Genomic DNA, 22,094 nt, shown 5'->3' with positions numbered 1-22,094 from the left:
TCAATGGTACTCTTTCACCTCATCCCAGCTTACCCTTCCCCATCCCCATGTCCTCAAGTCCATTCTCTACATCTGTGTCTTTATTCCTGTCCTGCCCCTAAGTTCATCAGAACCATTTTTAAATTGTTTTTTTAGATTCCATATATATGTGTTAGCATACGGTATTTGTTTTTCTCTTTCTGACTTACTTCACTCTGTATGACAGACTCTAGGTCCATCCACCTCACTACAAATAACTCAATTTCGTTTCTTTTTATGGCTGAGTAATATTCCATTGTATATATGTGCCACATCTTCTTTATCCATTCATCTGTTGGTGGACACTTAGGTTGCTTCCATGTCCTGGCTATTGTAAATAGTGCTGCAGTGAATATTGTGGTACATGACTTTTTTGAATTATGGTTTTCTCAGGGTATATGCCCAGTAGTGGGATTGCTGGGTCATATGGTAGTTCTACTTTTAGTTTTTTAAGGAACCTCCATACTTTTCTCCATAGTGGCTGTATCAATTTACATTCCCACGAACAGTACAAGAGGGTTTCCTTTTCTCCACACCCTCTCCAGCATTTATTGATTGTAGATATTTTGATGATGGCCATTCTGACTGGTGTGAGGTGATACCTCATTGTAGTTTTGATTTGCATTTCTCTAATGATCAGTGATGTTGAGCATATTTTCATGTGTTTGTTGACAATCTGTATGTCTACTTTGGAGAAATGTCTATTTAGGTCTTCTGCCCATTTTTGGATTGGGTTGTTCTTTTGGTTTTTTTTAATTTAATTAAATTAATTTTTTTATACAGCAGGTTCTTATTAGTTATCAATTTACATATTAGCATATATATGTCAATCCCAATCTCCCAATTCATCACACCACCACCACCACCCTCCCCCCTGGCACCACTTTCCCCCCTTGGTGTCCATACATTTGTTCTATACATCTGTGTCTCTATTTCTGCCCTAAAAACCGGTTCATCTGTAGGGGTGTTTGTTTTTTTGACATTGAGCTGCATGAGCTGCTTGTATATTTTGGAGATTAATCCTTTGGCAGTTACTTCGTTTGAAAATATTTTCTCCCATTCTGAGGGTTGTTTTTTCATCTTGTTTATGGTTTCCTTTGTTGTGCAAAAGCTTTTAAGTTTCCTTAGGTCCCATTTGTTTATTTTTGTTTTTATTTCCATTTCTCTAGAACGTGGGTCAAAGAGGATCTTGCTGTGATTTATGTCCTAGAGTGTTCTGCCTATGTTCTCCTCTAGGAGTTTTATAGTATTTGACCTTACATTTAGGTCCTTAATCCATTTTGAGTTTATTTTTGTGTATGGTGTTAGGGAGTGTTCTAATTTCATTCTTTTACATGTAGCTGTCTAGATTTCCCAGCACCACTTATTGAAGAGGCTGTCTTTTCTCCATTGTATATTCTTGTGTCCTTTATCAAAGATAAGGTGACCATATGTGCATAGGTTTATCTCTGGGCTTTCTATCCTGTTCCATTGATCTATATTTCTGATTTTGTGCCAGTACCATACTGTCTTGATTACTGTAGCTTTGTAGTATAGTCTGAAGTCCGGGAGCCTGATTCCTCCAGCTCCATTTTTCTTTCTCAAGATTGCTTTGGCTATTCAGGGTCTTTTGTGTTTCCATACAAATTGTGAAATTTTTTGTTCTGGTTCTGTGAAAAATGCCATTGGTAGTTTGATAGGGATTGCACTGAATCTGTAGATTGTTTTGGGTAGTATAGTCATTATCACAATGTTGATTCTTCCAATCCGAGAACATGGTATATCTCTCCATCTGTTTGTATCACCTTTAATTTCTTACATCAGTGTCCTATAGTTTTCTGCATACAGGTCTTTTGTCTCCTTATATAGGTTTATTCCTAGGTATTTTATTCTTTTTGTTTCAGTGGTAAATGGGAGTGTTTCCTTAATTTCTCTTTCAGATTTTTCATCATTAGTGTATATGAATGTAAGACATCTCTGTGCATTAATTTTGTATCCTGCTACTTTACCAATTTCATTGTTTAGCTCTAGTAGTTTTCTGGTAACATCTTTAGGATTCTCTATGTATAGTATCATGTCACCTGCAAACAGTGACAGCTTTACTTCTTCTTTTCTGACTTGGATTCCTTTTATTACTTTTTCTTCTCTGATTGCTGTGGCTAAAAATTCCAAAACTATGTTGAATAATAATGTTGTTGAGAGTGGACATCCTTGTCTTGTTCCTGAGTTTAGAGGAAATGGTTTCAGTTTTTCACCATTGAGAACAATGTTGGCTGTAGGTTTGTCATATATGGCCTTAATTATGTTGAGGAAAGTTCCCTCTTTGCGTACCTTCTGCAGGGTTTTTATCATAAATGGGTGTTGAATTTTGTCACAAGCTTTTTCTGCATCTATTGAGATGATCATATGGTTTTTATCCTTCAGTTTGTTAATATGGTATATCATCCTGATTGATTTGTGTATATTGACGAATCCTTGCATTCCTGGGATAAATCCCACTTGATCATGGTGTATGATCCTTTTAATGTGCTGTTGGATTCTGTTTGCTAGTATTTTGTTGAGGATTTTTGCATTTATGTTCATCAGTGATACTGGCCTGTAGTTTTCTTTTTTTGTGATATCTTTGTCTGGTTTTGGTATCAGGGTGATGGTGGCCTCGTAGAATGAGTTTTGGAGTGTTCCTCCCTCTGCTATATTTTGGAAGAGTTTGAGAAGGATGGGTGTTAGCTCTTCTTTAAATGTTTGATAGAATTCGCCTGTGAAGCCATCTGCTCCTGGGCTTTTGTTTGTTGGAAGATTTTTAATCAAAGTTTCAATTTCAGTGCTTGTGATTGGTCTGTTTATATTTTCTATTTCTTCCTGGTTCATTGTTGGAAGGTTGTGCTTTTCTAAGAATTTGTCCATTTCTTCAACGTTGTCCATTTTATTGGAATATAGTTGCTTGTAGTAATCTCTCATGATCCTTTGTATTTCTGCAGGGTCATTTGTTACTTCTTTTTCATTTCTAATTCTGTTGATTTGAGTATTCTCCCTTTCTTTCTTGATGAGTCTGGCTAATGGTTTATCAATTTTGTTTATCTTCTCAAAGAATCAGCTTTTAGTTTTATTGATCTTTGCCATCATTTCCCTCATTTCTTTTTCATTTATTTCTGATCTGATCTTTATGATTTCTTTCCTTCTGCTAACTTTGGGTTTTTTTTTGTTTTTCTTTCTCTAATTGCTTTAGGTGTGAGGTTAGGTTGTTTATTTGAGCTTTTTCTTGTTCCTTGAGGTAGGATTGTATTGCTATAAACTTCCCTCTTAGAACTGCTTTTGCTGCATCCTATAGGTTTTGGGTCGTCGTGTTTTCATTGTCATTTGTTTCTGGGTATTTTTTGATTTCCTCTTTGATTTCTTCAGTGATATCTTGGTTATTTAGTAGCATATTGTTTAGCCTCCACGTGTTTGTATTTTTTTACAGTTTTTTTCCCGTAATTGATATCTAGTCTCAGAGCGTTGTGGTTGGAAAAGATATTTGATATGATTTCAATTTTCTTAAATTTACCAAGGTTTGATTTGTGACCCAAGATATGACCTATCCTGGAGAATGTTCCATGAGCACTTTAGTAGAAAGTGTATTCTGTTGTTTTGGGATGGAATGTCCTATAAATATCAATAAACTCCATCTTGTTTAATGTATCATTTAAAGCTTGTGTTTCCTTATTTATTTTCATTTTGGATGATCTGTCCATTGGTGAAAGTGGGGTGCTAAAGTCCCCTACTATGATTGTCTTACTGTCGATTTCCCCTTTTATGGCTATTAGCATTTGCCTTATGTATTGAGGTGCTCCTATCTTGGGTGCATAAATATTTACAATTGTTATATCTTCTTCTTGGATTGATCCCTTGATCATTATGTCATGTCCTTCTTTGTCTCTTGTAATAGTCTTTATTTTAAAGTCAGTTTTGTCTGATATGAGAATTGCTACTCCATCTTTCTTTTGATTTCCATTTGCATGGAGTATCTTTTTGCATCCCTTCACTATCAGTCTGTATGTATCCCTAGGTCTGAAGTGGGTCTCTTGTAGACAGCATATATATGGGTCTCGTTTTTGTATCCATTCAGCCGGTCTATGTCTTTTGGTTGGAGCATTTTATCCATTTACATTTAAGGTAATTATCAATATGTATGTTCCTATTACCATTTTCTTAATTGTTTTGGGTTTGTTTTTGTAGGTCTTTTCCTTCTCTTGTGTTTCCTGCCTAGAGAAGTTCCTTTAGCATTTGTTGTAAAGCTGGATTGGTGGTGCTGAATTCTCTTAACTTTTGCTTGTCTGTAAAGGTTTTAATTTCTCTGTCAAATATGAATTAGATCCTTGCTGGGTAGAGCAATCTTGGTTGTAGGTTTTTCCCTTTCATCACTTTAAATATGTCCTGCCACTCCCTTCTGGCTTTCAGAGTTTCTGCTGAAAGATCAGCTGTTAACCTTATGGGGATTCCCTTGTATGTTATTTGTTGTTTTTCTCTTACTGCTTTTAATATTTTTTATTTGTATTTAAGTTTTGATAGTTTGATTAATATGTGTCTTGGTGTGTTTCTCCTTGGATTTATCCTGTATGGGACTCTCTGTGCTTCCTGGACTTGATTATTTCTTTTCCCATGTTAGGGATGTTTTCAACTATAATCTCTTCAAATATTTTCTCAGTCCCTTTCTTTTTCTCTTCTTCTTCTGGGACCCCTATAATTCGAATGTTGGTGCGTTTAATGTTGTCCCAGAGGTCTCTGAGTCTGTCCTCAATTCTTTTCATTCTTTTTTCTTTATTCTGCTCTGCAGTAGTTATTTCTACTGTTTTATCTTCCAGGTCACTTATCCGTTCTTCTGTCTCACTTATTCTGCTATTGATTCCTTCTAGAGTATTTTTAATCTCATTTATTGTGTTGTTCATCATTGTTTGTTTGCTCTTTAGTTCTTCTAGGTCCTTGTTAAACGTTTTTTTTATTTTCTCCATTCTATGTCCAAGATTTTGGATCATCTTTACTATCATTACTCTGAATTCTTTTTCAGGTAGACTGCCTATTTCCTCTTCACTTGTTTGGTCTGGTGGGTTTTTACCTTCCTCCTTCATCTGCCGCATATTTCTGTGTCATCTCATTTTGCTTAACTTACCATGTTTGGGGTCTCCTTTTCACAGGCTGCAGGTTTGTAGTTCCCGTTGTTTTTGGTGTCTGCCCCCAGTGGGTAAGGTTGATTCAGTGGCTTGTGTAGGCTTCCTGGTGGAGGGGACTGGTGCCTGTGTTCTGGTGGGTGGGGCTGGATTTTGTCATTCTGGTGGGCAGAGCTCCATCTGGTGGTGTGTTTTGGGGTGTCTGTGAACTTATTATGATTTTAGGCAGCCTCTCTGCTAATTGGTGGCATTGTGTTCCTATCTTGCTAGTTGTTTGGCATGGGGCATCCAGCACTGGCACTTGCTGGCCGTTGGGTGGATCTGGGTCTTAATGTTGAGATGGAGATCTCTGGGAGAGCTCTCACTGATTGATATTATGTGGGCCCGGGAGGTCTTTGGTGGTCCAATGTCCTGAACTCATCTCTCCCACCTTAGAGGCTCAGGCCTGACACCAGGCCAGAGCACCAAGATCCTGTCAGCCACATGGCTCAGAAGAAAAGGGAGAAGAAAGAAAGAAAAAAAAATTAAAAATAAAATAAAATAATTAAAATGAAAAAGAAAACATTATTAATATAAAAAAATAAAAAAGTAATAAAAAAAAGAAAAAGAAAAAGAAGAGAGCAACCAAACCAATAAACAAATCCACCAATGATAACAAGCACTAAAAACTATACTAAGAAAACAAGAATCAGAAACAAGTCAGTTGTAGACAGCAGACTCCAAGTCTACAGTTGCTCACAAATTCCACAGCCTCAATTATGGGTTGATTCGTTGTCTATTCAGGTATTCCACAGATGCAGCATACCTCAAGTTTATCGTGTGGATTTAATCTGCTGCTCCTGAGGCTGCATGGAGAAATTTCCCTTTCTCTTCTTTGTTCGCACAGTCCCTGGGGTTCAGCTTTGGTTTTGGCCCCATCTCTGTGTGTAGGTTTCCCTCAGGCTTCTCTTCCTGCCCAGACAGGACGGGGTTAAAGCAGTGGCTGATTAGGGGGCTCTGGCTCACTCAGGCAGGGGGAAGGAGAGGTATGGTAGTTATAATGGGAATGTGGGGCGAATCTGTGGCGGCAGAGGCCGGTGTGACATTGCAAGCCGTGTGTTCTCCTGGGGAAGTTGTCTGTGGATCACAGGACCCTGGTAGTGGCGGGCTGCAAAGCTTCCTGGGGCGGGTGTGTGGATAGTGACCTGTGCTTGCACACAGGCTTGTTGGTGGCTGCAGCAGCAGCCTTAGCATTTCATGCCTGTTTCTGGGGTCCGAGTAGATAGCCGCAGCTTGCACCCATCTCTGGAGCCAGTTCATTTGTAGTAATTTGTGGGGAGGAAGGTGATCTCCATTTCTTACTCCTCCGCCATCTTGAAGGTCCCCCCCCCACCCCCGTTCTTTTCCTTCAACATTTATTAACCCTGATGATTAATTCATGCATTTATTTAATTAATATTTATTAAGTGCCTACTCTGCCAGACCTGGTTCTAGGTGCTGGGATTAGAGCAGTGAAAAAAGCAGTCAAAAGTACCTACCCTCAATAGCCACGACATAGAAACAATCTAAATGTCCATCAGTAGATGAGTGGATAAAGAAAAGCAGTACATGTATACAATGGAATACTACTCAGGCATGAAAAAGAATGAAATGAAGTCATTTGCAGCAACATGAATGGACTTAGAGATTATCATACTAACTGAAGTAAGTCAGAAAGAGAAAGACAAATACTATATGATATCACTTATATGTGGAATCTAAAATATGATACAAATGAACTTACCTATGAAACAGAAACAGACTCACAGACATAGAGAACAGCCTTGTGGTTGCCAAGGCGAAGGGGGAGTGGGGGGGATGGTTTGAGAATTTGGGATTAGCAGATGCAAACTATTATATATAGGGTGGATAAACAACAAGGTCCTACATATAGCACAAGGAACTATATTCAATATCCTGTGATTAAGCATAATGGAAAAGAATGTATGTATTCGTATAAGTGAGTCACTTTGCTGTACACCTGAAACTAACACAACATTGTAAATCAACTGTAGTTGAATAAAATTAAAATTAAAAAAAGAAGCTAATTAAAAACAAAAAACAAAACAAAAAAATACCTACCCTCAAGAAGATGCTATTCTAGTGGACCACTCATGCCACACATGTCAACCATATCACTGGTCCACCTGAGGGCCAGTATCGGACACCCTTTCAGGACCCAGGATTGGCAGTAGGTAAAGAATGGGAAGAAGAAAAGACCAGGCCTCCAGACAGCCACACCCCACCCCCAACCTCCTGCCAGAGTCTGACTACACACCAGCATGGTTAAGAAAAAATTTCCGTATTGCTACACACCTTTGTGTGATGCTTTGGGTTTCACCACCTTTGGAAGCTCCCAGTTCTTGCAGCTGAGATTGTGGCTCTCCTTTCCAACCAACAGATGCCTATCACCAAGAGCTTTTCATGAGGAAAAACCTGAAGATCTGAAGGAACCGAGGGCATTTTACATGAAACTCTAGGCTCCTGGCTGCCGGCCCTGTGCAGGCACCTTCTCACTAGGTATGAGCTATACTGACTGAGCAGCTCTGCGATCTAGGAATCCATCCACATGCAATCCACCTCTGCCACGCTAGAGACTCGTGTCAGCAGTGCCTGAAGGGCATGACCGGGAGATTGAATTTGACCTACTTCATACTCGGGTTCCTTCTCAGTAGGATCTTAATGAGTTTCACTAAACCAAATCTTCTCCGTTTCCCTAAAATGTAAGGAAGGAAACAAGATTCAGATGATTCATTTAGAAATATCCCTTTATCATGCAATGTTGACTAAAATCACTGTTTTCAAATGAGGGCATGTCAAGTAGATGACTACCACTTATCTATTACAAGAGCAGGAACAGAAACTATCTAAAAAATAAACTCAATTCTCAAAAAAACTAAAAAATGTTATTTTGGCCAGTGATTCAGCCTCTTTCTCTCAAACCAAACCTTTTAGTAAAAGTAATAACATATGAGAAAAATAGGTGTTTTGAATTGAATTTCTTTTTTTCCCTTTCCTCCTGGTGGAGGTGACTAATGGACAGTGAAATGGCCGAGAGGTAGGCAGGAAGCCACAGAGGACAGGAGGAGGAGTGAAGGGCGGAAATAATCCACAGATGGTAGCTAAGTCTAAAACAATGTAGAAGTCAATGTATTTCTACTTTGCATGGGAAGGGAAGGGGCACGGAAAAAAATAGTTATATTAGTTTAGGTAATGACAGTAATTAATAGCTGCATGCCTCTACTATGCTAGGCCCAGTGCCTGCCAGGTATTTTCTATCCATTATCTCTCTGCAATTCTGCAAGGGTGGCATTATTCTTATTTTAAAGAAGAAAAATTGGAGACTCAGAGAGTTAAGTGCCTTGCCCAGGCTCACATAGCAAAGTGGAAGAGCCTGGAGTGAAACCCAAACTCAAGGCCCTTCCCTTTCACCCTGTCTCCTCTGCACCACTCCTTAGAATCCACTGCAAAATTTTACACATTTCTCAAATGGGAATCTATTATGTTATTATGACACTTTAAAACATTTTAAATAACATTCTAGTGAAACATGTAGGATATCATTAGGGTATGGAAAAATTACCTAGAGAGCTTGTTTAAGTTGCATATTCCTGGGTTCCACCCCTGGAAGATTGAAATTCAGTAGATCTGGGGTAGGGTCCAGGAATCTACATTTTAAACAGGAATCCAAGTAATTAATACAGGTGATCATCAGATTATACTTTGAGACACAATGTCATAGACCCTACACCAAATTTCTAATTCTCAATTTCTTATTCCCTTGCCTTGCCACTCACTTTATTCTAAAATGTATGGATATGTGCCAATGAGATAGTAGTCTGGTATATTGGGGAAAAAATAAATACTGGTGGGAAGGGTCCTAGGTTCTTGGTAGAACTCTGTTGCTAACTAGTTGGGTAAACTCAAACAATTCTTTTGAATGTTGTGGGCCTGCTCCTTTACAAATGAGGAGTTTCTAAAATCACGCATCTATGATTTTATTTGGCTGAAGAAAGCCAATTTTTAACATGATAATGACCTCTAGAGCCTAAATATTTCAATGGTGAAATCTAATAAGCAGAGTCTAGTTTCTCTATAAATTTTATAATATCAACACAGTGCCTCCAAATATTATGGATTTGGGGGAAGGGAATGGGAATCCAAAAATGGAAGCAAGTACAAGTTATATTTTTAAGACCATTCAGTTGTTTGCTTAGCAACTGATTTCTTCAATCAAGTAGTTATAGCTATACTAAGAATTCTTTAAGTATATATACAGTAGACCCTTGAACAACATGAGCTAGAACTGTGCCAGTCCACTTATATGTGGATTTTTTCAATAGTAACTACTGTAGTACTAAATGATCCACAGTTCAATCTGTGGATACAGATCCACAGACACGGAGGGTCAACTGTAAAGTTATAGGAGGATTTTCCACTGAGCAGAGAATGGGGCCCCAAACCCCCATGTTGTTTGAGGGTCCACTGTATTTCAAATCTTAGAAAACAAGCTGTTGCACAATCATTCATTCTAGTTTTCAGTAGCATCTTGAAGTCCAAAGCTATTTTGAGTTAGCTTTTAAAGAACTAAAGATAACCCTTGATTTACATCAACACACCCTTGGATATTGAAAACACAGGTTGAGAATTGCTGATTTATATCTTGTTTTTAAATGCCCAAAGTATGGCTAATTGGATGGTTAGTTTCCATGGAGATAAACCTAACAAGTGAAATGAGTCACACAAATGAAGCCACAAGTTACAAAAGAGAAGGAAGACCACGGTGAAAGAGCTATCGTTCTAAGTCAGTGAGGAAAATCATGCAGCAAACTTGCTCACTTTCAGAAAATTGTGTATATATTTACCTTGAAATATTCCTCTCAGCTCTGTGACTTATTAACACCTTCCTAAGGCACTAATTTTCTTGCTCAAACAGACTACTCTAGCAGCAGAATTTGGTTACAGAAAGAGACAAGGAAAAGATATATTATTACGTGGGAAATCTGAATCACCAGAAACAAAGGAAACAATTCACTCAATTATGCACTAAGTTGAGATGCACTACTTATAGCAATGTTAAGGGAGACATTAATTTCACATTTAGATAGTGTATAATATTTTCTCCAGCATTTTGCAGTTTAATTTAACAGCTCTTATTTAAAAAGGAACTTTTCAACTCAGTTGATGCTAGTTTTATCTCTGAAGCTTTCAATTATACCACATTCCCAAAAGCATCATATTAAGTAAACTCAATGCATTCATAATCTTACATAGCCTACATAGCATAATAGAGGCACTTAGGAAAGTGTACTGAGATTATTTTGCATGTACCATAAGGATAAATATACGTTTTCTATCTATTTTCTAGTTCTTTCCTTAATAAGATCTTGAAGAGTTCATAAATTGACTTTGACTTCTTCAGTTTATGACTTTGCAGCATCCTAGAAAGATGAAATGTTTGCTGCTGCAGTTAAGGAGTATAATATTGCTGCAGTCTATTTACTTGTATTGCAAGGTAAGCTCAGAAGTTAAAATGAAAAGGTTACTTTTTTTAGGTCAAGAATTCTAAGGAAAACAATTTTTTTATACTCCATACTAATCTTTAATAACATTCATGACTGTTATGACCTAAAAAACCAAAGTAACTATTTTTTCTGGCTTAGAAAAAATTCCAGCCAATAACCTCTAATCCACACATAACCCAAAATATGAACTCCAGGACCAAACCCCTGACAAACCATCAAAGACCAGGTGGGCACCAGGCTATGTAGGTGCTCAAGCACCTTCTCCCTTCACATTTTACTGCATCTTCAAAAATGAAGAAATAGTTCTGTGAGCCAAAAAGGGGGTGGTGGAACTACAGAGCTCTCGCTGCTGAGACAAATGAGAAGAGTGTGCCCCCAGTGGATCAGAAACTTCTATAATCATGATGTTCAGAATCATTGGAATGCTACTTGGCCTGCAAATTTTGCATTTGCCTAATTTTTTAGAGGTTCTGGGCTCACTTAAATAACTTTGGGTATAACTGTGATCTAAGGATATTCTATCAGTGCTGAGGAAACCCAGAGAGCAGGCTTTTTTGGAAATGTGTCTATACTGTATCTAAAGAATAAATAACTTTCTCTAGGATTGTTGTTTAGGCATTTAAAATTTTGGTAGGCTAAAGCATTCTCAATAATAATTCTGAATAATTCTGGTGTGTGAAATGCCAGACGAAGGAATATCGAGGTGGAAGAAATGAATTCATAATAATGGCAGCTAAAATTTAAAAGTGTTTGACATGAATGATTTTGGTTAATCCTCACAGTAATCCTTTGAGGTAGGTATAATTATATATTCCATTTCACAGATGAGGAAACTGAGATCCACAGAAGTTAAGCAACTTGCTTGAGGATTCATATAGTTGGTAGTGGCGGAATAAGAATTTAACCCAGGCAACTGGGTTCCAGATCTGACATGTTTAAACGGTGTGCTATATGGCCTTCCAGAAGGCCTCTTTTGTTTCCAGAAGGTCCAGCTCCACAATGGTCAGCTTGTCTCTGCTTACCTGTCCTTAGTTGCCAAGGAAATGAGACAATCTCTAAGGTGAGCAGCATAAAACGTTCAAATGAGATTTAAATAAGGAACTTAACGTTTTTATTTATGCTACATTGTGCTGTACTAAAGGCAATTTATTTCATTCAGTACTTCAGAAGTCATACCATTAATTTTAGAACGTGATACTAGCATGGAAGATTTACCCTATCCAATCTATCATTCTTTTCAATAGGAATTTTCTGACATTGAGGATACAACATGTGGGGAAATGGCACTAACAGCCTCTGTGAACATATTCCAAGTTATAAAGCTCTTTGCAAGGGGTTGGGGAAGACGGGGCAACTCTCTACCTAGAATTCATGGGAAGTGACCATAAGACAGATGGAATTCTCAATCCTGTCACTATGACTGGGAAAACCTCATTGCCTTGAGGTTCGTGGAAAAAACTTGTTGCCCACTCCAGGCCCCTGAGATGTCCCCACAGCACCTCCTCAGCAGTGGACTTTTACAGTATACCCCTCACCTCTAGGGACCAGGGGGTTCCTCAGCTCTAGTAGAGATGCTAAGGAATTCCAAGAACCCTGTGCAAATCCTAACATCTTTGGGTGCACAGCTAAATTGTGTACACTATTTTCTTCCCTAGTTTTTCTATTCTCAGCTGTGGCGGTTCTGTGTTATCTGTACTCACACAAATCTCTATGCCTCTGGAAAGTGACAATGTCCAAGTTCTCTCATCACCAATTCATTCAAAGTTTGTGGTCAAAATAGACAAAGAAATTACTGGAAAAGGTTGGAAAGGCTAAGAAGGTTTTAATAAATGATGTAATATATTAAGTTGCCCCAAAGTACAAGTGCCTTTTCAAAAGGCAGCCCCCTAATTTGTAATCGCACTCTTATTATTTAGACCCAAGTTCATTCCATATTTCATGACATTTTATTATTTTATTATTTCCTTATCTGGCAGTGGTTACTTTTGACCCTGTGGTCAGATAATAAGGTTGGGCAGATGGTACTTTCAATTTAAATGGATTTTCATGCCATTAAAAGGAATGTTTGCTCTGTCTAAGAAGAGCATTGACTGTAAAAGTCACAGGCTTCAGACCGTTTCCTGTGGGATTTTTTCACTATCCTTCCAATTAGTCAGTCAATGTGATGTTTCCCTAAACATAATCATTTATTTTTCTCTGGAGGGTTACCTTCCATCCCATTCAAGAAAGATGATCCTGGAAAATAAGGAAAGCTTTCTACACTCCCCAGTACAATATTTATGATTAATTGCAGCCTAACATAATGAATGACAAAAGGAAAAAGTATTAAGTTTCCTTGCTCTTCTCATATAAAAAAGCATTTGTTGCAGTTTGAGTCCCAGCCAACTTCCGTTGTTTAGGCAATAATTAGTTGAATTATACCAATCACCAACAATCATAACAGAAACTATATAATTGTACTTTAGACCAATGACCTTGGACTTAATGAAAATAGAACATCGGGTATTTAATTGCATAATGTGGCACTACAATTCTATATCTATAAACTCAAGGTTTTTATATTAATTAATTTACAATACCCTGTACCTAAACATTTCTGAAAGTGACAAAATTATGTAAGTTTCACAAGATATCCAAATAGCATTTATTTCAAACAAACTGATTAAAAACAAGACTTCCACTCTCATATAAATAATGACTTCATATATTTCAGAAATTTGAAGGGACTTTGCCGCAAACATGTTTAAACTGAACTGTTTCAGAGAATTGGACTAGTTTAAATTATTGAAGGATGAAAACAAATCAAGATCTTTTGTAATCAGAGAAACGTTGAATCTGTTCAATACTCACTGTCAGTAGAGTTCACCTTAAGAAACAGAATGGGCTGTGCATACAAAAACAAACCTCTAGTTGGAAGCTCCACATCAACAGAACGATGAATAAAGGACTCTTCCAACACAGTAGGCAAATTTCCCCTTTAATAAGCAGCCAGGAAAAAGCAATATTTCAACGTTTGCTTTCCTTCCTCTGAGGGAGAGGGTTTCACTATGACTTATTTTACTTCCTTTTTATTCTGTCCTATTTTCTTGGCTCTCACAGACAGCTCCAGTAGCAACATGACAATCCCACTTTGCACTTGCCGAAAGCGCCTTTTCTCTAAAACTCTCAGCTGTGGTCTATGCGAGGAGAGTGTAAAACAGGGGAAACGATGCAAACATTGAAGTTCATCCTCTCGTGCAAACATTTTGAAAGACACAGACTCATCTGAACCCCAGACTGGGAAACAAGGACACCAACAAAAACCAAACTCCTCCCAAACTTCATGCTTAGTATCCCTGAGGCCTTCGGCAAGATTTACCATTATCTTGAGCTCTGACTCACATATAAAATAAAGCAATGAATGACATTTTCTTTATGAGCATCTGAAGAGTAACTAGATTGCGTTTTCTAAAATAAAACTTGGAAGAAAAGCAGATTCTTGGAATTCTAAAAATAAGACTAAAGTGGGTACTTAGTGTGTATTACTCTTGAATGCATGTTTCTAGAGTCGAAAACACTCACATTTCTATTTTTTTTAATGAAAAACTTACTTATCCAGGGAAAAAACATCTCAAAATAAAAAATGCTTCAGAATAAAATTTATCAAAAGGTTGTTGACGCTCTCTTCTCAAACCTATGTATATGCATGTGTAAATCTGCATCTATAGCTATCTACACAAGTTTTTTTTAATGGAAGAAAGAGAACTTTCTTTACAAACATCAGAGGACTCTATTGTATGTTAAAGTTATTTACGGTTACTATCATAAGATAGAGATTTTCGATTCCCCAGATTCCTGAGGAGTAGCTGGACTTCAGGAGTCTATGACCATTCCTTTGCCTCAGCATTTATAATGGCTTTCAAAACTTACAGCAGTTTTCTCTTCATATTTCATCAAAGATGCAAATAGTCCTTTTCAAAGGTTATCAGCTAATTAGAAGAGTTAATTTGTGTGGATTGGAAATTTCTCATCCCCAGTCTGGAAAACAGTTTGGTATTTTCTTATAAAGTTAAACCTTTACCTAACATATGATCTAGCAATCCCATTCTTAGCTATTCATGCAAGAGAAATGAAAACTTATTTCCAATTGGCTTTATTGAAATTGCTGAAAACTGGAGACAACTCAAGTGTACCTCTGGTGAATGGAAACAAACTGTGGTACACCTATCTATACAATAAAATCTTACTCAATAATAAAAAGAAATGAACTGTTCATGCACACAACATGGATGAATCTCAAATGCCTTATGCTAAGTGAAAGAAGACAGACTCAAAAGACTACATCCTGTACAAGCCTGCTTATATGACATTCCAGAAAAGGCAAAATTATAGGAAGAGAAAACAGATCAGTGGTCACCAGGGGCTGGGGATGGGAGTAAGAGGAGAGGTTGACTATAAGGGCAACAAAAGGAATTTTTTTGAGGTTGTTAGAACTGTTTTGTAATTTAATGTAATTTAACCACTGCTGGTGGTACCAGGACAGTGTGTGTCTGTCAAACCTCCACGTTACACCAAAAGTGTGAATTTTACTGTAGGTGAATACGGTAAACTTAAAAAATGAATTAACACATACAAGCAAAAACATAAAAACCTGGAAGGATATATGCCAAAATACTGATGGTAATTATCTCTTAGATGTGGTATTATTGGTGATTTTAATTTTCCTTCTTGTCCTCTAAAATTTTTAAATTATCCCCAATAAATATATATTATTTTTGTTTCTAGGGGAAGAATAAAATTGCATTCCTTTCATCTGTTGAATGTGAGCCTCCAGATCTAGTTGACTGCAACTGCCTCTTGGAGGCCTCCTTCATTCCAGTCCTCCTTCCCTTCTGTCCTTTGTCCTTTATAATAGTTTCAACATGTCAACACTCAGTTCAAGAAGATGCAATGGTTGCCTAATGCCTACTCAAGCAAGCCCTAATTTCTTTGCTGCCTTTCGAGTCTATTGCTGACATAATAAGTTTGGGCAAAGGTTTATTGAGCCCTTATTATATGCCAGGAACTGCTAGGTGCTCTACATGAAATATCTTATGCAATCCTAGCACAACAGTCTTAAATGATATGCTTTTTCTGTCCTCAATTTATAGATGCCCATTGTCACACGCTAATAGAGAAAGAAGTGTGATGATCCCAGAGCTCAAATTCTCAATCACTGCAGTGGAGTGAGGCGGTTAAAAAGTGTGGCATCTGGAGGAAAGCAGCCTGGGTTCTGAAGCTTGGCTCACTACTGTAGCTGGTGATCTTGGGGGAAATTGTTTAACTTCCGTGAGTCTTTTCCCTGACATTAAATAAGGATAATAGCAGCAACTATTCATCAGTTGGTTGTGCGGATTAAATTATATTACACATGTAAAATGCCTAGTACAGAATAGGTGTTCCCTCTGTGCCCTCTCTCCTACCCCTTCCAGTGTTCTTTCCCCTTCAGCTCTAGCAGGAACCTTCAGCTCCCATCAAGGTGATCTCCTAACTATTCAGTAACAGCACCAGGCTCTTCTTGTTTCTAGGTCACTGGTTTATTATCCCTTTAGTCCAGAACATCCGCTCTTCTCTTTTCCATCTCTGTCTTACCCTAGCCAACAAGGCTCAGCTCAAGTTTCCCTCCGTCCAAGACAACATTTCTTTATAAACCTCTTTATGGGTGGTCACTGATGATTTTATGGGCATTAATTTTGTCTTTGATTAAAATGCCCATCCAAAAAGGTAGAGAGCATTTCCATCATCATGGCAAGTTCTATTAAAGAGCGCAGGTCTGAAATCTAAACCTTTGGAGGGTAAGGACTATAGCTAAGGTTCTGGAAACCCAGCAGTGCATAACACAGTGATTACATAGGAAAAATTCAGTTGAGCACTTATGTTTTGCTTTATTGATTTACCAAGGGTATGCACATTTGATGGGAATACTAATGTAGGCATGATCGTTTGACCTCGGCTACAAAATAATGGTTGATTCAGTTATTTATACAATTTCAACTTTTGTTTCAAAAGACCAAATTTCCAAAGAGCCCAGCTCATCTCTCCCTTTTGAGGGAAATGAAATAGTTATTCTGCGATGACCCCTTTGGTTATGAGCTGATGTCCTCTGTGACACATGCAATTTTCACAGAATCTTAGATTAAAGTTGCCTGTGTTAAGTAATCTTTTGCAAATCATTACCTAAAATAATTGTCTTAAAGTGAAAAGATTTCCTTGTGCTTGACAAATACTGCCCTGATAACTTGCAGCATTTCAATAAAAGGAAAAATGCATATATTCACCTTATTTTAAAGGTAAAGAATTAAGGTCAAGTGATATAACCAGGGTCACATTTCAGCACTACTACTGGATCCAGTTCCCTCAGACACCTGAGCCCCTAGCCTACTTTCTCTCCACTGAATCCTAGAGTTCTAAATCACTCCCATACCCTTAGGGCATTTTGTGCCCACTAATGATGCCACTTATTCTGAGTGCCTACAATTTGTAAGCTCTCTGCAAAAGCGGCAAAAGCTGAAGCCGATGCACACACCTCAATCATGTAAACATCTTGCCTCTAACCCAGCTGAGTCACTGTCACAGAGTAAATGACTCTCAAAAAAGTCAGACTGAGCTTAAACCATTCTACTAAAGCTGCTGCAGAGAAGTAGGCTATTAAGAAATAAAACATAAAATTAACAAAACAGCATTTTTTCCACCATATGCTAAGAGGTTTCTCCAAATGATCACACACACACACACACAAATCCACACATCAGACAGGAGAGCAAACTGAGAAAGTGGTTTCAGGGATGTGTTCATTGAAATACTCAAGCAAGATGAATTGCTTTTTGATAATTAGATTTGAGGAAGTCTTTTTTTTTGGTCTTCTACGACAGCGGTCTCCAACCCCTGGGCTGCGGATCAGTACCAGTCCATGGCCTGTTACGAACCGGGCCGCACAGCAGGAGGTGAGCGGTGGGCGAGCAAGGCTTCATCTGCCTTGCAGACGGCTCGCATTACCGCCTGAACTCTACACCACCCCCGTCCCTGGAAAAATTGTCTTCCGCGAAACTGGTCCCTGGTGCCAAAAAGGTTGGGGACTGCTATGCTATGACTGCTTTGTGTATTACAGAAAGACTTAAAATTCCAAGGAGGTAAAGGTCTTTCTCCGCATGCTTCATCTCTTTGTGCTTATATCCAGGACACAATGAGAACTTTTATAAAAATTTCTCTTATCAGGCTTATTTGCCAAATATTTTCAATGTTAAAATGGTTCACTATTTCACTCAAACTGTAATTAAGCCTTGAAGAAGAAAGTTATTCCTGGGTGCATCATTATTAACATTCAAAAAGAATAAAAGGGGGATAGATATGAGTTTCAACAAATGAATTAGCAAAATGAACCTGATTTTATATTTTTGGCATTCCCTGATAGCATAACTCCTGGAATCATAGCATAAATAATGGCCCCTATCATTAAAACTGAGAAATTTAACAAGGCACAAGATCAAAGTGCACACACACTGGGTTAACCTCACATTCATTCAGTCACAATTATTAAAAAATGCTTTCAGCTAGACTTGCACTTCGAATTTGAGAGGATTTCTTAACTGACAGCAAATTTACAGCCTCTCCTTATTGCAGCAAATTTGCTTGACTTTTGGTCTTTATGCTGACATTTTGATAAACTAGTACTCTAGTCCCATGGAGAAATAGCATGATAATAATCTATAGCAAACACTTGTAAATTAAAAAAAAAAAAGGAGCAGAGATATCAGGATAACATGCAGCTCTCCAACATCAGAAAAAATAATCAACAGTACCAACAAAAACCTATTGGCAGCCTCTTTGCTTTTGCTCATATTGAAATCCCCTCCCCCTCCCACAATCCCCTGGGAGGTGTGCTCCATCTTTTCATTAAAGAGATTGAGATGGGAAGGTAGCGAGAGTCAGAGACAGAAAGAAATAGAGTGTGATGAAGAGATACAGACAGAGGAAGAGACCCAGAGACACGGAGAGAGACAGAGAGACAGCCCAAGACAGATGACATAGAGCGAGAAGCTGAGAGAGAAACAAAAGCCTCTAATTCAGAGCTAGTTGATATGAGGTTAGGCATTGAGTATAATAACCTGTTGGAAAATCCAAACAAGAGTGAAAGGAAGGTGGATGTATTCAGCTTAAATTGACTTGCTCCGTGGTCCAATCATATTATCCCTGACCTTTCCTCCACATCATGCCCCCACCTCCCATTCAGGGGCTCTATTTTGAGCATCATTTAACCTTGGTATTTTTACTCAGGTTGTTCCAGTTCAGTCACCAGAAAGTGGAGAATACTAATTTGTAATCTCCAAGGTATTTGGATCAGAGAGGTATCTTTCATTTGAAACTCAAACGGTCTGAGCCACTCATCCCCTGATACCATTATACCGCTTAAGCTGCCCAGGGTGCTCGCAGATCCTGGCATTTCACTAATTACTACAGGAGATGATCGCCTCCAACACTTGCATTAGTTGAAGCATCCTCTTCACCAGTGGAGCAGGAGGTAGGAGACACTGCAGGATTGACTGATTCTGGGGTATTGACAATGCAAAGCAAAAGTCTGTGAGATGTGCTCTACCTCAGGTGACACTGGCCTATTTGTTATACACAACTGAAGACACTGTGTATGCCAGTGAACTTCATTTTAAAATGTGGACCAATAACATCAACTATGCCAGTGCTTCTCGAACTTTGGCATGCATCAAAATCACCTGGACCTCGACCAGAGGGCTTGCTAGAACACACGGTGCTGGGCCCTCCCCACAGAGTTTCTGACTCAGTAGGTCTGGGGATCCACCTTGAGAACCCAGCAATCCCAGGTAACTTAGGAGAGGAAGACTGTCAGTAAAACAAATAGGTTCATACATACAAAGGGGGAAGAAGATGCCTCCTCTAGACCAATGCTTTTTAAACTTGAATGTGCCTATGAATCACCTGGGGATCTTGTTGAAATGCAGATTCTGGCTGAGTAGGCCTAGACTGGGTCCAGAGATTCTTTATTTCTAATGAACTCCCAGGTGATGTTGACGCTACTGGCCCAGGAACTACTGAGTTTCAAGGCTCTACATTACCCAGGGCAGTGCTTATCAAAGTATGTCCTGAGGACCATCTACATCAAAATCACAGGGTTGGTTGGGGAGGGAGGGTATTGCTATTATTGCAGATTTCTAGGCCCACCCCCTAGATATACTGTATCAAAAACTCTGAAAGTGGGGTCCCAGGAATCTGCAGGTCAAACAAGAGTTTCTATGATTCCTATACAGACTAAGAACAATGCACTGGGTGTTGGGGGATGGCATGGGGGAGAGGAAGTCAGGGAGAGGGGGACATTAATAGGTAGTTATTCAGGGATTAGTATTTCCAGGTACTGGCTATCAGGGCGCCTGGGTATTTTCTCTCTCTTCTTTATTCTATTGCCCACCTTATGTTGGCTGTTGATGACATCAGAAAAACTAACTAGGATCCTAAAAGTAGGGGTGAAATGTTTAATGGCTTATTTTGCTCTGTACTAGCCAAAACTTAGGGGAAAAAAAAGGAAACTATAGGCCATATTTTAAATTTTTTCATAAATTTAAATTATTTCTGCTTTACCTATCTTCTGTTTCCATAGACAACCACAAATTGTCTAGACTTCTTTTGTTAGTAGTAAGTGAAAAAATGTTTCTGTAATGATTACTTAATATGTTGCTAAATCCAGGAGATAGCAACTGTCTGCCAGCAAGTGCCATATTGAAGTTTCCTAAACACTACAAAAAATAGAAATTATTTACGGTTAGCATTCAACATTGGCAAACAAGTCATGCTATTAAAGTTGTATTTGCATATGTTATATTAGGAGGCATGCTAATGTATGTGTAAAACTGGGCATAATTAATCATTTCCACCAGTGATAAGTATCCCATTTCCAATCTTGCGGTCCAATCCCTCCTTTCTTGGGAGCAGAGATGTGTGTTTCTAACCTCCTGGGAACACAGCATTATGTGCAATACCCCTCCCCCAACCCCCTGCTCCTACACCTACCTTTAAAGGACTGAACCATGAAAGATAATTCCATGTTCTTATCTGAAGACTAAGAAAATAAAGTTTGGACAGCAGTAAATATGGACAATTGTTTCTAATCCTAGTCTTATTGTCAGGAACATTTAGTGAGCTTTTCAAAAGCTCAGGTTCCCCAACCATCTCAAGATTTATATTCAGTAGGCTTGGGGTAGGCCAGGAAATTTATAACTGTCTAAAACACCCCAGGTGATTAAGATGATCAGCCAGCATTGGGCCCTACTGGCCAATGAGCATTGGACAGAATCAGGGAACTTCAATAATACTGTAGTTATTATTTTTGTTGTTCATAATAATTTCTGTTAATATTGAGTTCTTCCTACATATCAGTCATGTTACTAAGCACTTTACATATATTATCACTGAATCATCACAACAACCATGCATTTATGGGTGAGGAAACTAAGACTTGGAAAGGTTAAGTAATTTGCCTAAAGCCAGAAATAGTAAGGGCAAAGCAGAAATTTGATTTTATCACTAAGTAGTAAATCAGTCATTTGAGTAGTTATGTGAGTCATTTAAGTCATTGGGTTTTCTCATTTGGAGATGAGGGCTGGTGGACTAGACGCTAGAGCTCTTCTAATCTTCCTTTCTTTTGATTCACTATTTTATTTTATTTTATTTTAATTTTTAACATCTTTATTGGAGTATAATTGCTTTACAATAGTGTGTTAGTTTCTGCTTTATAACAAAATGAGTCAGCTATACATATACATATATTCCCATATCTCCTCCCTCTTGCGTCTCCTTACCACCCTCCCTATCCCACCCCTCTAGGTGGTCACAAAGCACCGAGCTGATCTCCCTGTGCTATGCGGCTGCTTCCCACTAGCTATCTATTTTACATTTGGTAGTATGTATAAGTCCATGCCACTCTCTCACTTCGTCCCAGTTTACCCTTCCCTCTCCCTGTGTCCTCGAGTCCATTCTCTACGTCTGTGTCTTTATTCCTGTCCTGCCTCTAGGTTCTTCAGAACCTTTTTTTTTTTTTTTAGATTCCATATATATGTGTTAGCATACGGTATTTATTTTTCTCTTTCTGACTTACTTCACTCTGTATGACAGTCTCTAGGTCAATCCACCTCACTACAAATAATTCAGTTTCGTTTCTTTTTATGGCTGAGTAATATTCCATTGTATATATGTGCCACATCTTCTTTATCCGTTCATCTGTCGATGGACACTTCTAATCTTCCTTTAAGCTCTAATGTTTACTGGTGGAATTTTGTTGAACTAGGTAGGAGACATGGTTTTCGGCCTTCTGGAGCTCAAGATTTGTTGTCAGACTCCCTTGCCCTCCTTCCCATTTTAGGTTTAAAGT

This window comes from Eubalaena glacialis, chromosome 2, assembly GCF_028564815.1.
Source record: "Eubalaena glacialis isolate mEubGla1 chromosome 2, mEubGla1.1.hap2.+ XY, whole genome shotgun sequence".
Taxonomy (NCBI): Eukaryota; Metazoa; Chordata; class Mammalia; order Artiodactyla; family Balaenidae; genus Eubalaena; species Eubalaena glacialis.
Note: the sequence above shows the minus strand (reverse complement) of the source record.